Here is a 21,355-nt window from a genome sequence, read left to right on the forward strand (position 1 = left end):
CTAGCATTTTCCTCCAAAGCACAGTGAGATTCATTTTTTGTTTTCATTTTGAAGCCAAAATTGATGCACTCACATAGTTTCCCAAATCAAAATCGTATCAGGTGCTTCATTTACAAGAAACGTGTTTCGATCAGGCCAGGCCCAGTGCCCCAGGCAGCGACAGCCCTGCCAGACGCCCCGCTCCTTCCCTGCTCTGTGCGCAATTTCACTGAGTCTCCCCTCATTTTCTAGCACGCTCTCAACTGCCAGGGACAACTTGCTGCTCAGTGAATTCAGATGAATGTGACGATGGCAGTAAGCAACATCATCATCACCACCATCATCATCACCACACTTAACCTTCTTCCACACCCACTTTAGGAGCCGGGACCTGAGGAGTCACCTCACACAAAGGACTGGATTTTCAACAGGGTTCGGACAAAGTAAGATCAAGTGGAGGGAAGCCCATTTTTTTCAAATCTTTTCTCAAAACTTCCCACATACACAAATGCGTCTAACGCTTCCGGATTGTATTTTACGCACAACCTCCTACATCTCGGAAGACATGGCCGACCCTTGTAGATGGGCAGCCGTGACACACAGCCAACTGGCACAGGGACGCTCTATTCCTGCCACAATCATTTATAAAGCATCTCGACTTGTTTTTCCTTTTCTTTGTGTGGCGTTTTTAAAATTGTAAATTTTTATTTTATGTATCCTCAACAAAGTTTTCAATGCATATAAGCGATTTATTTCTATCTTTTTTCTCATGGTGTGAATCACACCAGAGTGTTTATGACTGCACAGTTTTATTTTCATTATGTGGACGATGTTAATGAAACTAAAATAATTCAAAAGCAAAATTACAAAAGGTTAAACAAAACATGAAGGAAATGAAGAAAAGTAAACACCTCTCATTCCTTTCAAAGTATGTCATTCCATAGTATGTAGTTTTCCATACATACCATTCCATTCATAGTATGTATCATTCCATAGTATGATATAGTTTTAGAGATCTTGCAAATGTCTACATTTTTATTTCTTTTTCTTTTCTTTCTTTTTTTTTAATCTTATCTTAGAGGGGTGCCTGGGTGACTCAGTGGGTTAAGCATCCAACTTCGGCTCAGGTCATGACTTCAGGGTTCGTGAGTTCAAGCCCCGTGACAGGATCTGCGCTGTCAGCACAGAGCCTGCTTCGGATCCTCTGTCTCCCTCTCTCTCTGCCCCTCCCTCTCACTCTCTGTCTCTCAAAAATAAATACACACTGAAGTCTTCTTATCTAGAATGAAATATTTCTAAGGACAGAGATCGTGCAATTTTAACTTTGTAGAAGTTAACAGGAAAGAGTCTGATGCATCCATAAGATTTTCATAAAGTTCATACAGTTTAAAGAATCTAAACATCAAACTGAAGGACTCCAAACCATAACTCAAGAAATCAGCTGAGAATCTTAAGGTCTTTCTGACAGTTCTTGCCCCAAATGACTGATCAATAATTATCTTACCCATTTTACATGTTGTAGCCTGTGTCAACATTTAGGATATGCCTTTATGTTCTGCTTACCACATCTCAGAAAGAGTATGAAAAAAATCAGTGGTATGTTTACACTAGAGTATGAGAGGCAAACGTTAAATGTTGAGAAAGTCTGCAAGATGATGGATTGTTAAACATAGCCCTTGACTGGTTAAATGATATCAACTTAAAATTAAATCCATTACATTAAAACAGATGTAGATCTCATAAATTCCTAATTACTATACTGTTATTTGGCCTTTATATGAACCCTTGAGGCTAGTATTTGTCTGGTGGAAATACCACAATAGGGACTTGTACTTCATTTGGCTACCCAGTGACATCAGGTTGACAGCTAGAAACTGGCCAACGTGGAAATGTCTGACCAGGAAGATTGGAAAATGTTATAAATCATGCTCTGCCCCTCACATAACTGATTGGTAAACATTTATGAGCACATCACTGAATATAAGAGACTTACAGAAAGCCCCCACTCCACTTTCTGGGACCAATCCATGGGCTTCATTATTACAGAGCTTTCTCTAAACTCCCCACCCCAAAGCGAGTCCATGATTTCTTTTCCCTGTTTATTCTTATACCTCCTTGTAATGCTAACAAACACACATCATGTTTTTATTTACTTATTTATTTAATGTTTAGTTTTCTTTCCCTCTAGAGTGTGAGCTTTAACAGTATACTATTTTGTAGACTTTCAGTAAGTATTTACTGAATTCACAGTAAATGCATCAATTAATTAGTATAGAGAAGGAAGAGATTAAAGAAAATTCTTGCACTATTAGACAAACAGGCTTTTGACTCTTGCCTGGAAAGCCTCAGATAGAGAGAGGATAACCATTCAGTCACACAGGTCATGTGTATCTGAGCCAGAATAAATATTCCTACGTGCATTTCCACTGAATGTCTTTCTCCATGCCAAGTCTGTATCCTCTATAATCCAGCCTAACAGGTGCATTGAAAATGAGGCAGGGGCTGAACAAGGGAGACACAATTTCATGATTGAGTATAAGACAATTACTCAGCAAGAATATGGAATGAAAGCATGTGAAGAAGTAGCATCATCTCTCCTTATTCTCCAGGCACAACTTGGCTCCTGCCTCATGACAAGCAGGCACTTGTTTAACAACCGACCCAACTGCACCGTGCACAAACATTTTACAGGAAAAGCATTCACATCTTCGATATTTCACAAAGAGCCTGCCCCTCAGTATGCACATACTTGATTCAGAAGTTAATTTTAACTTGAATAACTGAGCTCTCTCGACCTAGGGGGCACAGCCAACTTATACATAAAGCATTTATGGTGTGAGTTATTTTTAACTTACACCCAATCAGCCAGCCTGCTGCATAATAGGAGTATTGGATTTTAGTCTGCAAGGAAATTGGAGCTATTCTCCTGAGAATAAAGGCACAAACATGGGCAGTAGCCATGGGTGTGGCCCATGGTGTCATCAGGGACTCTTCACGCTGCCATTGTGTCATATTGCCTGGCATTCGTAATGAAGATTCTGACACAATATAAGACCCTGAAGTGTCTTTAAGTCTTCGATAATGTCAAGTCAGATTGTAATATGGTTGGCTTCATTCTGCTAGTTATGTGTAACCCATGTTAATTTATTGCAAGCTGATAATTCAGCAAAAATGCCACATTCTCTGAATGTGGATATAGATACCATTCTTTGAATAGGATGTAAAATATCCTGTATTATGCAGTAGGTTAAGAGATTGACACCAGCTGAGGAGAAGCTATCACTTTCTAAGCAGGTCTCTATGAAATCCGAGATTTTTAAATAGAAGATGCTGTCATGGCTGTTACCATTATTATATTATAAACAGCAAAAAATAAAGATTAGTGTTAAATATACCCGGCAGTGTACGTGATTCACAGGCTAATGTAATACTATTACTAATTAAATGCTTACTATGTGTCCGACACTAGGCTAAGTATCGTCAAAACAGTGTCTCACTTAATGCCATAGTAACTGCAGATATTCAGGAGTGTTATTCCCATTTCACGGATAAGGAAACAGAGTGGAGAAGATTCGCCGGTGCTGGGCATACAGCCAGCAGGGAAGGAGGCAGGGACGGAGCCCCAGTCCTGCTGGCTCAGCAGCCCTGGCCGTTCTTGATGGTGTTACTCTTCTGAAACTGAAAGGTAAACAAGGTTCCCAAAGAGGCGGAACTGATTCCAAAACAAGGGTGAAGTTCCCAGGACACCTCACAGGCCAGGAGAGTGGGAAAGGACTGTTGTAGGGCCAGTCGACAGGGAGCCCGTTTTTACAACCTCAAAGAGAGCGAAGGCATGCAGTGCTTGACCTCTCAAGGCTGTGCAGGCAGGAAACGGAAACAGGCCAGAATCCTAAGGGTTAAGAAAGTCTACACAGAAGGTTCTCGACGCCCGGGGGGATGCAGGCGTGCCGAAGACGCCCGTCTTTCTGTAACTCGGGAGATACCTTCTGCCGCGAACCGCCTCGTGGAAGACACACCGCCGCCTCTCCTCGCGGCCTGCCCGGGGTCTGTCCCAGCGCGGTGTTCTCCACGGGCTTCTGCAGCGGGCTCCCTTCTCCCCCCACCGAGGCGCAAGGACGGACCGCTGCCTCCGGCCACCACAGGACCCATGGCACAGCCCCGACCTGGCCTGGGTCTGGCTCCCTCACTCCTCGAGGAAATGACACCATTCGACACGTCTTTGTATATACACCGTACCCTTGCCTGTATCCCCCAGACGTACTCGATAAAGGTCGGTTCGGGGTGCTATTTTCTTTGGTTTCTCTGTTCAAATGAAGACTTGGGCGGAAAGAGCACGAAGCCAAGAGGAGGTGGTGCCATGGCCTCAACGTCTGTATGTCCACGAATGGACATGTCGAAGCCCCAAGCTCCAGCATGATTTGGAGGTGCAGCAGGGTTGGATGAGGTCGCGAGGATGCGGCCCGTATTGGGATTAGTGTCCCCACAAGAAGACGGACAGGCCACAGCCCTCTCACCTCACTGCCTGCGGAGATGCTGACAAGGCTGCCACCCAAGTCAAGAAGAGAGACAGCCCTTGCCAGGAACTGAATCTGCCAGCGCCTTGATGTAGGATTTCCCTGCCGGCAGAACAGAAGAAATGAACGCCTGTTGCTTAAGCCACCAGTTGACGGTGCTTTATTAAAGCGGCCCAAGCTGTCTAAGACAGCAGTGTTTTCGCATTTGGCTGGTCCAACGCGACCTCTCGTGACGTGAGCCTGTTCTCTCTCAGTGACCCGTCGCTGGAAGTAAAGTCGTGGACCGTGATTCCCTCAGGCCCACGGCCTGCCAACTTCCCTAAATAGACAGAGTAATCATCTGCCCCCCCTCTGACTTCAGTATTTTATCACTGGTGACAAATATAGACATAAGGAATATTCATTCGATTAGCACCTGTATCTCTTAATATATTTATATATTCTGATATATCTTGAGAAACCAGGAAGTAAATTAGGTTTGAGCTCTAAAAAAAAGTTTGTCTGGATGATTTTGAATGCTTGTTTTCACACATTCACGATGACACATTTCACTTTCCCTTTTGCCTTAGCTACACCTGAAATAACTCATTTATTTCCTTCTGCTAGATTTTCTAGTGTTTTCCTCCTTTATCCACACTGCATTATGTATTGAAAATAAACAGCAGCTGCAGAGTCAGAGGATGATGCTTTGATCCTTGGCCCGAAGCACTTACCAGCTATGTTACCCTGGGGCAAGTCAGTTAACTTAATGTTCTTTCCTGAAGGGTTAGGTCTGTGAGGCAGGTTTGTTGTTAGAATAGATAAAAACCAACACTCTACCCGACACGCTTGGCACATCCTAGGCACTCAATATATGCTAACGTTAGCCATACAGAAGTTATTTCATTTTATATTACATCAGATTTCATAAAGTGTTTGCAAAACTTTTATCTCAGAAGCCCATGTATTTAAACATATACTAATGGGACAAACACCCCCCCCCCATCCCCCCCCAAATAACTCACATCATGCACTATGTAGGGAATCTGCTTCCTGAGGAGGTTGGGTCAGGTCACGAGTCGTGGGATTAGGTACCTATACTTGGGGATGGTACATTAATCAAAATCAATATCCTAAAGGTGAGAATACATTTCCATCAACCGTGAGATAACCAAAATGGGTACATAAATGCCATACAAATAAACAAAAGAAAATCACTCTTTAAAAGTGTAAGATTAACGGTGTGCATCTAATATTTCTCCCCCAGAAAAGTTATCTTTTAAGCTAATTATTCATGTAATAAAGAGACTTAGTAATCATCTAGGGCTTTTTTCGAGGGATTCTTGCAAAGATACACAATTATGTACCCCCCGCCCCCGACACACACACCCTGCCCAAGACCAGTGTAAAACAAATAAAAACTGTCAAGGACCCTATAATAGGAGTTGGAGGGCAGAGGCCAGTGCACCCATCTGAGCTCCAGCCAAGACCCAGGAGAAGGAAGTTCAGGCACTGCCCCAGCGTCACCATGGCGACCAGGCTCAGGAAGTAGCAGCGAATGCTTTGGAGATGCCCCTGACTAAAGCAAGCTGGAGACTGTTGGGCCACCTCTGCTTAGAAACATCTTCCCAAGCGGAACCTCGTGCTGTTTACACAAAAGGGATTCTATCACCTGGGGGTCTGGGGGCCAGGCCGGGGAACATCCACCTGTGTGTTGTGGAAGTCTGTCCTAATAAAAACAGCACTGATCTTTGTCAAACTGAAATGTGAACCTCTATTAATATATGCATATTTCTTAAACTAGCGGATCATGCAAAACTCAGTATTTCCATTAAATTCTCTAACTCAGAACAACCTTGCTTTATCCAATCCCTTATTATTTTAAAACTTTTTAACTACATTTCTTTATTTTTGAGAGAGAAAGAGAGAGCACAAGTGGGGGAGAGCAGAGAGAGAGGGAGACCCAGAATCCGAAGCAGGCTCCAGGCTCCCAGCTGTCAGCACAGAGCCCGATGCGGGGGGGGGGGGGGGGGGGGGGGAGGTGAGCTCGAACTCGTGAACCGTAAGATCGTGACCTGAGCTGAAGTAGGATGCTTAACGCACTGAGCCACCCAGGTGCTCCTCCAATCACTTATTTTTATGCCATCATCAAATGGCATCTCCCCAAACAACTCTCTATGGGACCAAAAAAGAGGGAATGGATTGGAGAGACAGGAAAGTTGGATCAATACATCAAATAAAACTCTCCACTGGGTGTGTACCTCTTTGTGAAGCACTTTGTGACCATTTGACGCTGGTGACCCAGGGGACGAACCTGTGTCCCTGGTGAGGAAGGACCAGCGCAGACAGACCTCTTTCATTTTGTCCCACAACCAATCTTCCACAAAACCACCAATAAGCTGTTTCTTCTGGGCACCGTGTCGTCAGGGCTTCTCTGCTAAAGCAATTACACACAATGGTGTGAAACTATCTGCCTAAGGGGAATTCAGAATTATAACCCCACCATTTCTGGAGCAGCGCCACATGCGCTCTCAGCACTCTCCCACACTGGGGGCACTTCGGCGCCGTGGTGAGGGATTAGTTTTAGTGGGGAAAAAATGAAACGGCTTTAAAGCACTTTTCTGAGTATGATTTTTGTGCCTGGTCTTTCTTCTACTGAAAACATTTCCATATTCTTTCAATTTAATTCCTATAATTATTTTGTGAAGTTATCATCCCTTTTCCACGTGAAGGAGTTGAGACAAAGCAGTTCAACGATTTGCCAGAGTCCTCGCAACTAGTGGTTTCGATTCAAACCTGGGTCTTCAGATTTCGAGTTCACGGCTCCCCAGTAAAAGCGTATCGGCTTTGTTTTACCTCGTTATCAAAATATTTGGCCAGAATTTTTAAGACATAAGGGATATTCATGAACTTTAGGCTAGTAGTCTTGGCTCTATTTAATGTTATTATTTACTTAAAATGTGTCTCAGAATATTCAGTTTTAGAAAATTTGGGATGATGTGAAGTTCTTGGTTGATGTGGAGGAAAAGCACGACCTAAACTCATGAGAACATGTTTGAATTAACAGATTAACACCAAATGGATAAAGTTTTCTCTATTTTAATTTAATGACGGCTTGTTCTAAATATGGAAAATCAGCAACTTCAAGTATTTTTTCATCTGAATTATTCTTTGGTACTTAACATTCCTATTTATATGCAGATTTTGGGATTTGTCTTTGCTTGCCAATGATGTGCACACATTTTATCTTCTTTACGTGCCATCCAAGTCAGACGGCATTCTCCTATCCCTGTACCTTGTTCTCCTGGGAACCCAACTTGGGATAATAATACAGAAGGTAAAATCGTCATCACATTACTGCAGCTAGGCAGAGTCACCCTTATTCTGAACGCCACAGATAATATTCCAAATGCTGTAGTATTTCCATCAAAGCAGGTATTATATTCACCATTTCTACGTACGTTATGCAGTTCTAAATTTTCTATTTGAATTTGTAGCATTATGGAGAAGAACATGGCCACATTTTACCCCTTAAGCTGTCTCTGGAATAAAGTGCAGCAATAAGTTCATTTTGGAACCAACATTTCAAGATTCAGACAAGCTCCACTTAGAACGGTCAACATATGGTCGACCTCCATACTGTTTTATGGAGGTTCCTCAAGACAATTAAGAATACAACCATATGATTAGACAATCCCATTCTGAGTATACATCCAAGAGAAACGGCATCACTATCTAAAGAGGTATCTGCACTCCGATGTTCGCTGCAGTCCTACTTACAAAAGCCAAGAAACAGAAACAACCCGCGTGTCCGTCAATGGACACGTGGACAAAGAAGCTGGGGTTTATATTTACAGTGGAATATCACTCAGCCATGAGTAAGAAGGAGATCCTACCACTCGCAACAACATGGACGGACCTCAAGGGCATTATGCTTGAGTGAAACCAGTCAGATAGAGAAAGAAAACTACGGTACAGTTTCACTTATACAGGGAAACTAAAACAGCTGAACTCCTAGAACAGAGCAGAATGATGATCACCAGGGAAAAGGGGTGGGGGAAACAGTCCCTGAAAGACTGGGTCAGAAGGTGCAAACCTTCAGCTATAAGATGAACAGGTTCTGGGAAGCTAATGTATGAAATGGATAATTAACAGTACTGGATTATATTCTTGAAAATTGCTAAGAAAATAGATCTTAAATGTTCTCACCATTCTCCCCCACAAAAAAAAAAAAAAGGTAATTATGTGAGGTGACGAAGGCATTAACTATAACCTTATTATAGTAATTATTTCACAATATATACATGTATCAACATAAAGATTAACATAATTTAAGCCTACTTCTTGAAGTAAAAAATAAGAGATATATTGACTATATATCAATTTGCTGGTTTCATTATAGAAAAATAATGGTGGACTTTGGGAATCACTATTTTGATTCTACTGTTTTGGAGTAAAACATTGATATAATCAGATCCTGACTTGGAAAAGTGAATCCATTAATCCTTTTTTTTTCTTTTTTCCCAAAAGAATGGCTACAAAACAAAGTTGCCTTAGGGCTAACTTCATGCACTATGTTTAATTTAAGGACTCAGCAGCGTAATTGTTTTTTTGACTGTAGAAATTCCTTAGAACTGTTCTACACATCATCAAATCATCACGTGATGCTAAGCTTGGGCTGTCTGTAAAATCAGAGTATGGCTCATCCATCGAGTTCTTGGCATCACGGATAACGCCAGCAGTCTGGGGTACACGCTGAGAAGGTGCCATTGAAAGATCTGTCATTCACAGGCAGCAGCGTGACCTCAGGGAAGGACCTCAAGACATCTAAGTTTGTTTTCACTTTTGCAAAATAGAGAAGTGAAACCACATAAATCAGAGGATCAGCTTCTGGCTTCCTTCCTTCCATGCGGTGATCTAGCCAGACATTCCTGAACAAGTGCCTGTTCCATATCCACACAGAAGTTCATTTAAACATACGAGGCCATGGGGCGCCTGGGTGGCGCAGTCGGTTAAGCGTCCGACTTCAGCCAGGTCACGATCTCGCGGTCCGTGAGTTCGAGCCCCGCGTCAGGCTCTGGGCTGATGGCTCGGAGCCTGGAGCCTGTTTCCGATTCTGTGTCTCCCTCTCTCTCTGCCCCTCCCCCGTTCATGCTCTGTCTCTCTCTGTCCCAAAAATAAATAAACATACGAGGCCATGAAGGATACAGTGAAATGGCAGCTGGGGTAACGAGTGATGCTGAAGCACGTTACAGAATCCAGCATAAAATACCCAGTCCGCATCCAATAAATACAGGATCCTACACAAATGTAAAGCCATGACCATAAATGTGACATAATCCTGCTTCTCTCCTTGAATCACCTCTGGTGCAGTGTAGGGGACCTTATATCCAGGAAAGGTCCCAATTTAGAGCTGGTGTTATGGACAGCACCGGTTTGGACAAGAAAGTATGCGGTTACCCCATGTATGACAGGAGAAAGGAAACAGCCACCTGTTCGTAGACTGGATAAGACCATCTATATCTTTATCATTTCAGTGTAGGGCGAACAGGGAAGCCATACCTAAAAGGAAATCCACTCTATTTCTAATTTAAGGCCATGAAGCTGACCTTTAAAAGAGTATGAAAGTACAGTCGTTAATGAGAAATCTATACGAAAAATAACTCTTCTCAATTTTATTTTCTCCATTTTCTTGCAGATCTTCTCAGTGGAAATGCTGTTTTTCTTCTACTTTGAATAAACCGGTCTCTGAGGTGAGTCCAGCCAGTACAGAGCACCGTTCATAGTTTGCTCTGAAAGCTACAGGCCAGTGACTGCCTGTGCCCTGTTTCCCTAATTAATGGCTGACGGTCATTGGAAACAAGCAGCTCTCTTGAAGACACTGGGACCCTGAGTTATGGCAAAGTTCTACGTGTAAAAATAATTAATCTTTGCTTCACTAAAATCTCTCAAGAGAAGAAAAGACAGTGTGGGGGTCGTGTCCATAACTGTCCTCCACGGTCAGGACTGAGTGTCCCTCACCAAGGTGCTGAGCAAACAGCTTTCAGCAATTCCCCACCTTCTCTCTCTTCTTCCTCTTCCACCTGTTTTCTTTGATTATCTGAATTTAAAGACTTCTCCCTTCTAAATATGAAAAAATTTAGGATCAAATTTTAGTGATTTCTTTGCTCAGTGCTGCTGCTTCTTTTTGCTTACAAAGATGTTCAGTGCGTTCAGGCCATTGAACACTGAGTTTGTTTGAACTGTTTTGAAGTATTTCAATACCTTGTATTTAGATACAACTAAAGTACATAAGAGTGCTGGACACAAACTGGCCAGAATAAATTTGTGTTGCATGAATGGTGAATGGACACAATAACACATTTTTATCCAAAATTACAAATACTGCCTCTCTTATTTTGAAATGGAATATAACAAAATATAAAGCACCAATTTTAAATGTGGTAAGTCTCAAAAAAATCTTTTATAAATGCCAGTAGGAAATTTAGTCATCTAGTGATCCCTATGAAAACGGGATAATGTACTTTGTAGAAGTGCTTGGCACACAGATATTAGACCTTGCATCTGCTAAGTGAATTTGGAGCCTGGTTCTTTCACATAAAAGGCAATAATAATTACTGTTCAGAAGGATAATAAAAACTATTTTTTCTAATACGTGTAAAACTTTCTTACACGTGCCTAATAAATATTAGTAACCATCTATAATTATCATATACAAAGTGAGAGATGTTGGGGAAAAAAGACCCCAGGGCAGGGGGTACCTGGGTGGCTCAGTTGGCTGAGTGTCCGACTTCAGCTCAGGTTATGATCTCACGGTTGTGAGTTCGAACTCTGCATCAGGCTCTCTCTACTCTTAGTACAAAGCCCACTTCAGATCCTCTGTCCCCTTCTCTCTCTGCTCCCCTCCTCCCTCTCTCTCTCTCTCTCTCAAAAAAATAAAAATAAATAAACATTTAGCACTTTATTTTTTTTAAGTTTATTTATTTTGAGAGAGAGTGCACACACGCACATGAGCCTAGGAGGGGCAGAGAGAGACAGGGAGAGATAGAATCCGAAGCAGGCTCTACACCATCAACACAGAGCCCCCATGTAGGGTTCGAACTCACAAACTGTGACATCATGATCTGAGCTGAAGTCAGACACTTAACTGACTGAGCCACCCAGGCGCCCCTGAAAAAAATAAACGTTTTTTTAAAAGCCCACTTGGAAAAAAACATATAAATTCTAGACTGTTCAGTGAATTGAAATTTAGTGTCACTCCTACAAGATGTCCCTAGGTCCAGACTTCTCAATTTAAGGAACAGACTTATATTTTAAGCATTCTGGGTGAAACTGTAGCATGGTACAGATTCTGACATGCTATAAAAATGGAGATTACTATAAAGCTATAGTAATCAAGACAGCTCCATACTGGCCAAACTGACACATAAAATGGAACAGAACAGAGAGCCCCAAGACAGACCCACAAATATAGTCAACTGATTTCTGTTTGACAAAGGAGCAGAGGCAATTCAATGCAGAAAAGACAGACCTTTCAGCAGACGGTGCTCAACAACTAGATGTACACACGGAAAACACTGAATCTAAACACAGATCCCACATCCTTTGCAAAAATTAACTCAACATGGATTACAGACCTAAATGTAATATGCAAAAGTATACAATGCCCAGAAGGCAATAGGAGAAAATCTAAGAGACCTTGCATCTTGCAATGACTTTTTAAATGCAACAGTATTGGTATGATCTATTAAAAAAGTTGAGAAGGTGGACTTTATAAAAGTTAAAAACTTCTGCCCTGTGATACGTTAAAAGAATTAGAAGGCGAGCCACAGATGGGAGGATAATATTTGCAAAATATATATCTGATGAAGAACTTTTATTCAAAATATACAAAGACTCTTAAAACTCAACAATAAGAAAACAGACAAACCAATTAAAATGAGCAAAAACCCTGGACTGGCATCTCACCAAAGATACACAGGTGGCAAACAAGCATAGGAAAAGACACTCCAAGAAAATGTCAATTAAACAACGAGATACTATTATGTGCCCATTACAACGAGCAACATGCAGAATGCCCATAACACCAAATACTAATGAGGATGTACAGTAACAAGAACTCTCGTTCACTGTTGGGAATGCAAAATGGCACAGCCATTGTGGAAGACATTTGGGCGGTATCTTACAAAACCAAGCATATTCTAAGATCCAGCAACCACACTCCTCAGTATTTACCCAAAGGAGTTGAAAACATGTCCACACAAAAACCTGCATGTGGATTTTGGTAGCAACTTTATTCATAACTGCTAAAACTTGGAAGGAAAGAAGACGTCCTTCAAAAGATGATGGATAAACTGTAGTCGTTTCAGACAAAAGAATATTATTCAGCACTAAAACAAATGAGCCATCAAGCCATGAAAAGACAGGGACAAAACTTACATGTTACCAAGTGAAAGGAGACACTTTGAAAAGGCTACTTACTGTATGATTTCAACTATATGACATTCTGGAAAAGGTAAAAATATAACGAGTAAAAGGACGAGTGTTTTTCAGGGGTTAGTGGGGAGAGGATAAACAAGTGGAGAACAGGAGTTTTTATGGCAATGAAACTATTCTGTATGAACTATAGTGGTGGCTACTTGACATTGTCATTATTCAGATATGTAGCATACACAACACCAAGAGTAAACTGTACTGTCAACTATGGACTTGGGGGGGGCGCCTGGTGGCTCAGTCGGTTGGGTATCCGACTTCGGCTCAGGTCATGATCTCACAGTCTGTGAGTTCAAGCCCTGTGTCGGGCTCTGTGCTGATAGCTCACAGCCTGGAGCCTGTTTCAGATTCTGTGTCTCCCTCTCTCTCTGCCCCTCCCCTGCTCATGCTCTGTCTCTATCTCAAAAAAAATAAAAAATAAAAAAAAAAAACTATGGACTTGGGTTGATAATGAGGTGCCATGTTGATTTGTAAGTTATAACAAAAGTACTGCTCCAGAGAGGGCTGGTAATGATGGAAGAGGTTGCATGTGTGTTTGGGGGTAGGTGGGGGTGCGTTGACAGGGGAACTCTCTGTACTTTTCCACACAATTGTCCTATCACCTAAAACTTTCCTTAAATAACTGTTTATTAATTACAAAATGACAACCAAGGAAAACAACACCAAAGAAAAAGTAAACAAATATAGAGATTAGCAATGCAGATGTAAACAGAAACGCATGTCAGCTCATAAGAGAATCTTCACTAATACTGTTTATTTATTTCAATTAGCTCCTTTCTAAATAGCATAACTAAACTTGAAGTTAGCTCCCAAACTGAGTTTTAAAAATATAATGTGAAGGGGATTTTTATTCAAGTTGTTCTAAAACTGCTTATTGGTCCAAAAGCAAAATAAAAAGAGACAGGAACGAAATAAACAAAAGGCTAAGGGTATAATTCTTGTGATACTGAAAATATCAACCATGTGAAACAGTCTCTGAACTAAAGCCCTCCTTTAAAAATTTGTGAAGGGCACTGGAAAAACTAAGAAGAAGAGTACAGATGTAGGAGAGAAAAAGAGATTAAAATTCCTAAGCAGGCATGCACAGTAATCAGATACAGAGTGTAGACATTTGAGATCCTGATTTACACAAACCACAGATTAAAGATAATGGGGGGGGGCGCCTGGGTGGCTCAGTTGGCTAAGTGTCTGACTTCAGGTCACGTCATGACCTTGCAGTTTGTGAATTTGAGCCCTGCGTTGGGCTCTGTGCTGACAGCTCAGAGCCTGGAGCCTGCTTCAGATTCTGTGTCTCCCTCTCTCTTTGCCCCTCCCCCACTCATGCTCTGTCTGTGTCTCTCTCTGTCTCTGTCTGTCTCTCTCTCTCTCTCAAAAATAAATAAATATTTTAAAAAATTTAAAAAGATAAATTGGGACAACTCTGAAGAAATATACATATTAAGAAATTAATAAATTCAATTTTGTTTGGTGTTTTTAAAAGTGTACTATCCTCATGCTTTATATAAAAGGCATGCCAGACTGTCTATGTATCTACCTATCTACACACTTCTATATGTTAACTATCTACAAATAAAATAATGTGATGTCTGGTATTTGCTTTAAGATACCTGGAGGGGGGAGGGGGGACTGTGAGAAAGTGAACAGATAAAATACAAATGACAGAATGGAGAACACAGCGGTTCTCTTTACAGCTCTCTCCACTCTTCTGTGTATTTACAATTATCCACAGTAAATAGGTTAGTGTTAAATAATCCAATGAGCGAAATACTATCAATTTAAAAAGTGTTATCTCACCTTAATTGTGGACCATACACTATGCGTTAATATCATATGGTGCATTTTAAGGACCATCTTAGTAAAAATGTGACTAATATAACCATTCCTAACCCACCCATACAATGAGAAAATAACAACAATCAAACAACTCCACACTCCGGTTTCAACTGTAGGATCTGTGCTCCGACATGATTTTGGGGCACATGTCATGAGTTTCTGGGAGCTGTAGACCTTCCCTCCCCCTTCCATGCCCCTTTACTCCTTCACGATTATCCTTAAGTCAATCACAGATTTTTTTTTTTTATTTTTTTAACGTTTACTCATTTTTTGAGAGAGAGCACGAGTGGGGGAGGGGCAGACACAGAGGGAGACAGAATCCAAACTGTCAGCACACAGCCTGACACGGGGCTCGAACACATACACCGTGAGATCATGACCCGAGCTGAAGTCAGGCACTTAACCGACTGAGCCGCCCGGGCACCCCAGCCAATCACAGAACGTTTTAAGTTCAGTGCCAGAGAGGTAAAACTAGCCAAAGAGTAAGACCCCCCAAAATGATCTGGTTAACTCTTGCATTGCCCTTCCCACATATTACACTAGCTTATGCCATTTGAAATGCCAGCATCTCCTTTGGATAAAACATTTAGGAAAAAAGTGTATGGCAAGACATTAGAAGTAGTTATAGATTGTTTCTTCCAGATGGCCAAGCATTGTGCCCTCACTTTATACCATTTCACTTTTCTTCTCAGAAAGAAGCCATTTCCCACTGAATATCTCCCTCACATCCAGTGGAGGATAGTTCATCCCAGAGGGCCAGTGACATGAAGTGTCTCTGGCACAGTCACTACCCACTCACTGCAGGAACAATAATTCCTCATCAATCAGCTAAAAAAAAGAAAAGAAATCCCGGGATCTCTAAAAGAGATTATTTGCTCCAGCATTTTACACGGATAAAATTAAATAAGGTTGCAAATAATCAAAATGAGCAATTAAATAATAAGGATGCTATAATATATCAACGCCAAGTACGAATATACTATACATAATATTTTAGTGTAGTGGGAAGGAGGGTAAGTAGAGTTCTTGCATTAGGAAACATACACTAATGTAAACTTAAAACACAAACCTCAAATTTGCTAGGCTTGGATGAAACATTCAAGAACACCTTTCTACAGCCTGTGGACAGACTGTTACAGTGGTGATTAGGGGTTTTCCACTAGGGACCCCGCACAGTGACTGTCTGAATCAGGTCAGGGATGCCTTCCGAACAGGCTGTCAGTAACCACACACCCAAACTAACCAACATTTGCAAGCTTTGAGATTAGCCAGATTTGATTCAAGGTCATCCCTGTGATAACATCACTGCTAATCTCAACATGGATTTTATTTGCCTACTTTCTGTTGAGAGGTGAATGGAGCTGTGTGAAAGCAAACTGGGAATTACAGACAGCCAGAAGCTTATCTCCCCTGGGCCGCAGCTTATGCCGAGGGACCTTTACCATGCTTTCTTATTACATGATGCAGTTCAATTTAAAAAAAAAAAAATCTAAAATAGCCCTATTTTTATTTTGCAAACTACGTATTTTGAGGCCGTTAAGTAGGTGATTTACTCACATACAAAAATTTTTAAAAATAAATATCACATCCCTTTTAAAAAAGGGGGGAGGGGGCACCTGGGTGGCTCAGTCAGTTAAGCATCTGACTCTTGATTTCTTTCACCCCAGGTCACGATTTCATGGTTGGTGAGTTCAAGCCCCCTGTCAGGCTCTGTGCTGACAGCATGGATCCTGCTTGGGATTCTCTCTCTCTCCCTTTCTGTGCTCCTCCCCCTCTTGTGTGCACAGGTTTTCTCTCTCTCTCTGTCTCTCTCTCTCTCTCTCTGTCTCTCTCTCTCAATATATAAACTTAAATAAAAAACTTAAAAAAACTAAATAAATATCACATCCAAATAAAACAGAAATCAGACACATTATGTGTGTGTGCGTGTATGTGTGTGTGTGTGCATGTGGGGGGGTGTGCATGGGGAGGGTGCCGAGGGCTGAGGCTCAGTATCTCGACACCTCTGTGACTTCTCTTCTGGATCACACATGGGAACATCACTTATCACATCTGTTTCAATAGAGAGAAGGTTAGGAACTTACGGTGTGTAGTTTATAATTTCCCAGGGCATTTCAAAATTGGTATTTCAAAGTAAAATGTTCGTGATCTACTCGGATAAAGTTGAGAGTAGAAACACTTCTATATGGTAAGTACGATCAGTGCCCACAGTGTGGTTTCTGTCCTAAGAAACACAAATAGAATCTACAGGTATGGTCACCAAGTGCCCACTGTATCAGGCACTGGGCTAAGTGTTTTATATGAAGAGTGATAAATGGTCAAAATGGTCTAACAAGGCAAGTACTATCATCACTATTTCACAAATGAAAAGATTAGCTCAACTTTATCTTATTTGTAATAACTCCTCTTGGTTTAAGAAATATACGAGGCAGTTTTGTGATAAAACAACAAACGACACGACAGAGTATGTAACTTGAACACGGTTGCGAAGAATCTGAATCTGTAACTTGCGTGGCTTCAGGACCCAGCACGTTCCCCTTGAAGGTGCGTTCTGAGGTCACCTTTCATTCATCCCTCCTCCGCTTCTCCGGCATGGCCGTGGCCACCCAGGCCCTGAGCTGGGTGCCGGGACCCAGGCGCACTCACTAACAAGTCGATCGCTACCTGTGGATGGCCAGGCTCCATCCAGATCAGACCTCCCACCGACTTCGCAATTCATTCCGTTAAGAGTCTCTTAGACATCCGGCGGCTCCTGCTGTAGCTACTTAGTGCTGTGAACACTGCGCTAAGTTGTTTCTTCTCGCTTCCGATTTTTACACCCTTCATGTCTCAGTGCCCTGGGGCACACCCCTTCACACCCTGCCCATGCTGTCTGCCTTGCACCGGTGGGATTTCTGTGATCTCTGCCACTTCCAGGCCACCATGTCCCCAAAGAAAGGGGCTCAGGTAAAATGCTCTTTATGGGCTTGTCAGCTCCAACGTCCCGCATTTGACCCAGAGCCACCTGACATTTACACCTGAATAAACATTTCAGAGAATGAACTCTCCCGAGGAAAACCTGGAAAGTCTGACTCATGGCCCATATGCCTCCCCTGGTAGGATATTTTCAGGCCTGCACACCTGAATGTGCATCACAAAAATACTGCTGCAGGACAGAGAGGTGCTCCTTCGGAAACTTGAAGACTCTCATGTGCTTTGGCCTTTATTTCTTAAAGATATGTGATCCCATGTGCCATGTGAGCACTTGAATTTGCCTTCTTTAAAACACCAAAGCTGATATTAATGCTGATCTAATCTAAAGAAGGTTTACAATATTAAAATTCTTCTCTGGGAGCAAGTATCCATTTATTGTATACAGAGACTATGGCAGATAGACGACAGAGAGCTAGGTATCAGTAGATACACATCGTAACCTAGTCCAGTCCACATACTGTGCTGAGTAAACTCGCCCGGTCGATAAATCAGTACTATTGACCAAACGTTTATTCCATGACAGGCATCACACGTTCTGGGCAGACAAGCGAGCACAAGCTAAGGCCTCTTATCAAGGAGCTTCTATTCTAGGAGAAACAAAAACACAAATGGATAAATATCTCTCATTACTGACAGATTCTAGACAAGTGATAAGACAGGGTGAAGAGGAGGACCGTTTTTCTTACATCTGTGAGGTGGGCTAACTTAGCTAGGGTGTTGAGTGAGAGAGTGGTGGAGGACAGGATGCTATTGTCAGTTGGATGAGAAGGCAGCTACACGAAGATCCATTCATTCACTCGCTCGTCCAATGTACATCCCCTGAGTCTCCACCACGTCTCCGGTACCATCCTAGTGGGAGCGTTAACATTAAAATGCATCAAAATGTATGTATGCGTACAAACGTAGCACACACATATATACATATAGGTATATATACACATACACATAACATACATACGTATGTATAATTACTAAATAATGACCAGAAGTAAAAAACTAAAACTGGAAGGGGATTGGAGGCGGAGGGAGAAAGTGTGTGTGTGTGTGTGTGTGTGTGTGTGTGCGCGTGTGTGCGCGCGCACATGCGCCAGTGCACGTGGGGGCTCAGAGATCTGGATGAACGTGAGCACGGATAAGGTATGAACGTTCACGACCGAGAAGGGGCCCAGACCCAGGGCGGAGGTGGGGGCTCTGCCGCCTCAGGCGGCGATGCTGCCACTGCTCCCGGACAGGCTGTGTGAGGCTGGCCGGGGGCGGAGGCGCGGAGAGCTCCCGGTGGAACACCCAGGGAGCGGGTGCGTGCGCAGGGCACATGTCGGGAACACAGCAGCACGGAGGTCCAGACAGAGCCTGCAATCACGGAGTCGGCGGCAGAGATGGAAGAAAGGTCCCACGGGGTGGATGTCGCCCCTGGCCGCCCCTGAGGAATGACACACGGGAAGAGCAGGCTGTGGGTCGAACGGGCTCGTGCCAAGTGCCGGGTGCGCTGCAAGTTCAACACAAGTCGAGGCGCGGCAGAGGGGGAAGACGAACAAATGCGTTTGGAATGCAGGGAGCACAGCACAGACCCTAGGACCAGGTCTCAGAGCCTTTGCAGGCTACACGCAAAGTGCCGATCTCTCTGCGCTCGAGGGAACTGGTAGCCCTGACCAGCACGCTACCTGGCCATCTTGGCGGGGTGTCGAGAGGGGCAGAGAAGACGCCGTGTCACGTCAGTTTTACAGGATGATCTGGAACTTATTCAAAGAGGAGAAAGGGAAGTTTGGAGAGCAGAGGGGGCCAAGGCAGAAAGGATACTCATAACAGACTAATCAGCACGGAAAAAGGCACGTGGCCTTGTATGGGAATGTGCATGCGTGTGTGTGTGGGTGTACATGTGTGATTGTTGCCAAGGTGGAGACAATGATATTGGAGAAGCAGAGAGGGCCTTTAGGACATTGTCAAAAAAAAAACAGTCGTCTTATAGATGCAACAAACCTTTGAAGACTTTCAAATACAAGCAAGATCTTAATTATAGTGCTATAATGCAGGACTAGCAACTTAATGTCCTTTATCGAAAACACTTAATGCCCAAAAACAAATGCTGAGTAACAAAAAATAAAAAAGGATTGCTCAAATTGTCTGGTATGCTCAGCCTCATTTTAACAAAGCACATTCCACCTAAGCCTTTTAATACAGTGAGGTTAATATAAAAACCAAGAAAAACACAAGTCTGGCTTTATATTATTCTAATTAGAACTTACAGATACAGAGGATAACATTAGTAGCATGTCTGTTTATTTGGTTTTGTTACCAGAGTTAAAAAAATATATTATTTTGAAGGATGATAATCCTGGAGAAAAATGTTTGTATACTTTACAAGAACATCCAAAATAGAGACTTTAGTTTGTTTGTTTGTTTCATTTACAAAACAAATGAAAGCCAGAAATGAAGTTATTCATTCAACTAAAGCAAGTGTTAGCAAGCCACTGTGATGCAAAAAGCAGGCAATGAAAAACTAAAATTGGGTCAAAATCTGCCATAAATAATTTTTGTGTGACTGAACATAAGGAAAATGGCCCTTTGGTGGTGGGTGGGATAGATGGTATCTACACCCTGTTCTGAGCACATGCAACATGGCCAGCTGCAGGTGGATTACAGCCCAATCAGCAAACGCTTCATTTTCCAATAGGATTCTTTTTTCATTTCACAGAAATTACAACTGTAATCGTTACAGCTACCTAATGCATTTGATGTTCTAACTCTATTCTACCTCTTTGCAGATGAGTCAGTCCTTCTGAGAAGTACGCAGAGCTGTAACTAACACTCTTCCCAATGTCAGAAACCTACAAAGGTTTGTGGAACATTTATGCATGCATTTGCGCAAGAAAAAAAGCTGCAAAGATTTTCTTGGGGCTGGGGGTGTATGGAAAATTTCTTACGTGCTAATTACCAAACTTGAATGTTTACTTGAAGCTGAGGTTTTCCCAGGTACATAATGAAAGTATCTTGTTTGGATGTCACATGGCTTATTCAGTTTTATATGCCTTTCAGTCTGACAGATGAAACTATAAAATAGGTGATTTAAATAAGCAAACTGAATTCCCTGCAACCATTCTAATAATAATTGCAGCACACAATGCTTACAAAATATGGTTCTTTCTGTCTGCAAAACACTTTACTAATTACCCAGTTTGTTAATCTTAGCTTATCTCCTTGATTTGCCATGTATTTTCACATATGTATCTTAAAACACAACTTATTTTCCTTCTCTGGCATAAACTTCCACTTAGCACATCTCTCCATATGCTGTTTCTTTATAAAAATAATGTAAACGCACTGAATTCTAGGGATATGATCAAGTAAGCATGACATCAAAAAATATAATAATTTGCTGCAATTAAATTACCTGATTTACTTCAATTACTGTGATGATTACTTGGGATGGATTTGTAACAAAAGAAAATTGGTGAACACTTCTGAAGTCAATATATCATCGCTACATTTCTTTGATGACTTATAGTAAGGCTATTCCATTTTGCAGGCAAGACAGAGTAAGGGGAAAAAATCATCCATTTCAAACCTAAGTATATACAGTCAAACTA

General features: G+C 42.0%; 1 protein-coding gene across 1 annotated transcript in view; it reads right to left on the minus strand.

The window, feature by feature from the left end:
- Window positions 1-21,355, minus strand: part of CSMD1 (CUB and Sushi multiple domains 1) — a 681,511-nt gene that overhangs the window by 641,478 nt on the left and 18,678 nt on the right.

Source organism: Panthera leo, chromosome B1 (genome assembly GCF_018350215.1).
Source record: "Panthera leo isolate Ple1 chromosome B1, P.leo_Ple1_pat1.1, whole genome shotgun sequence".
Lineage (NCBI taxonomy): Eukaryota > Metazoa > Chordata > Mammalia > Carnivora > Felidae > Panthera > Panthera leo.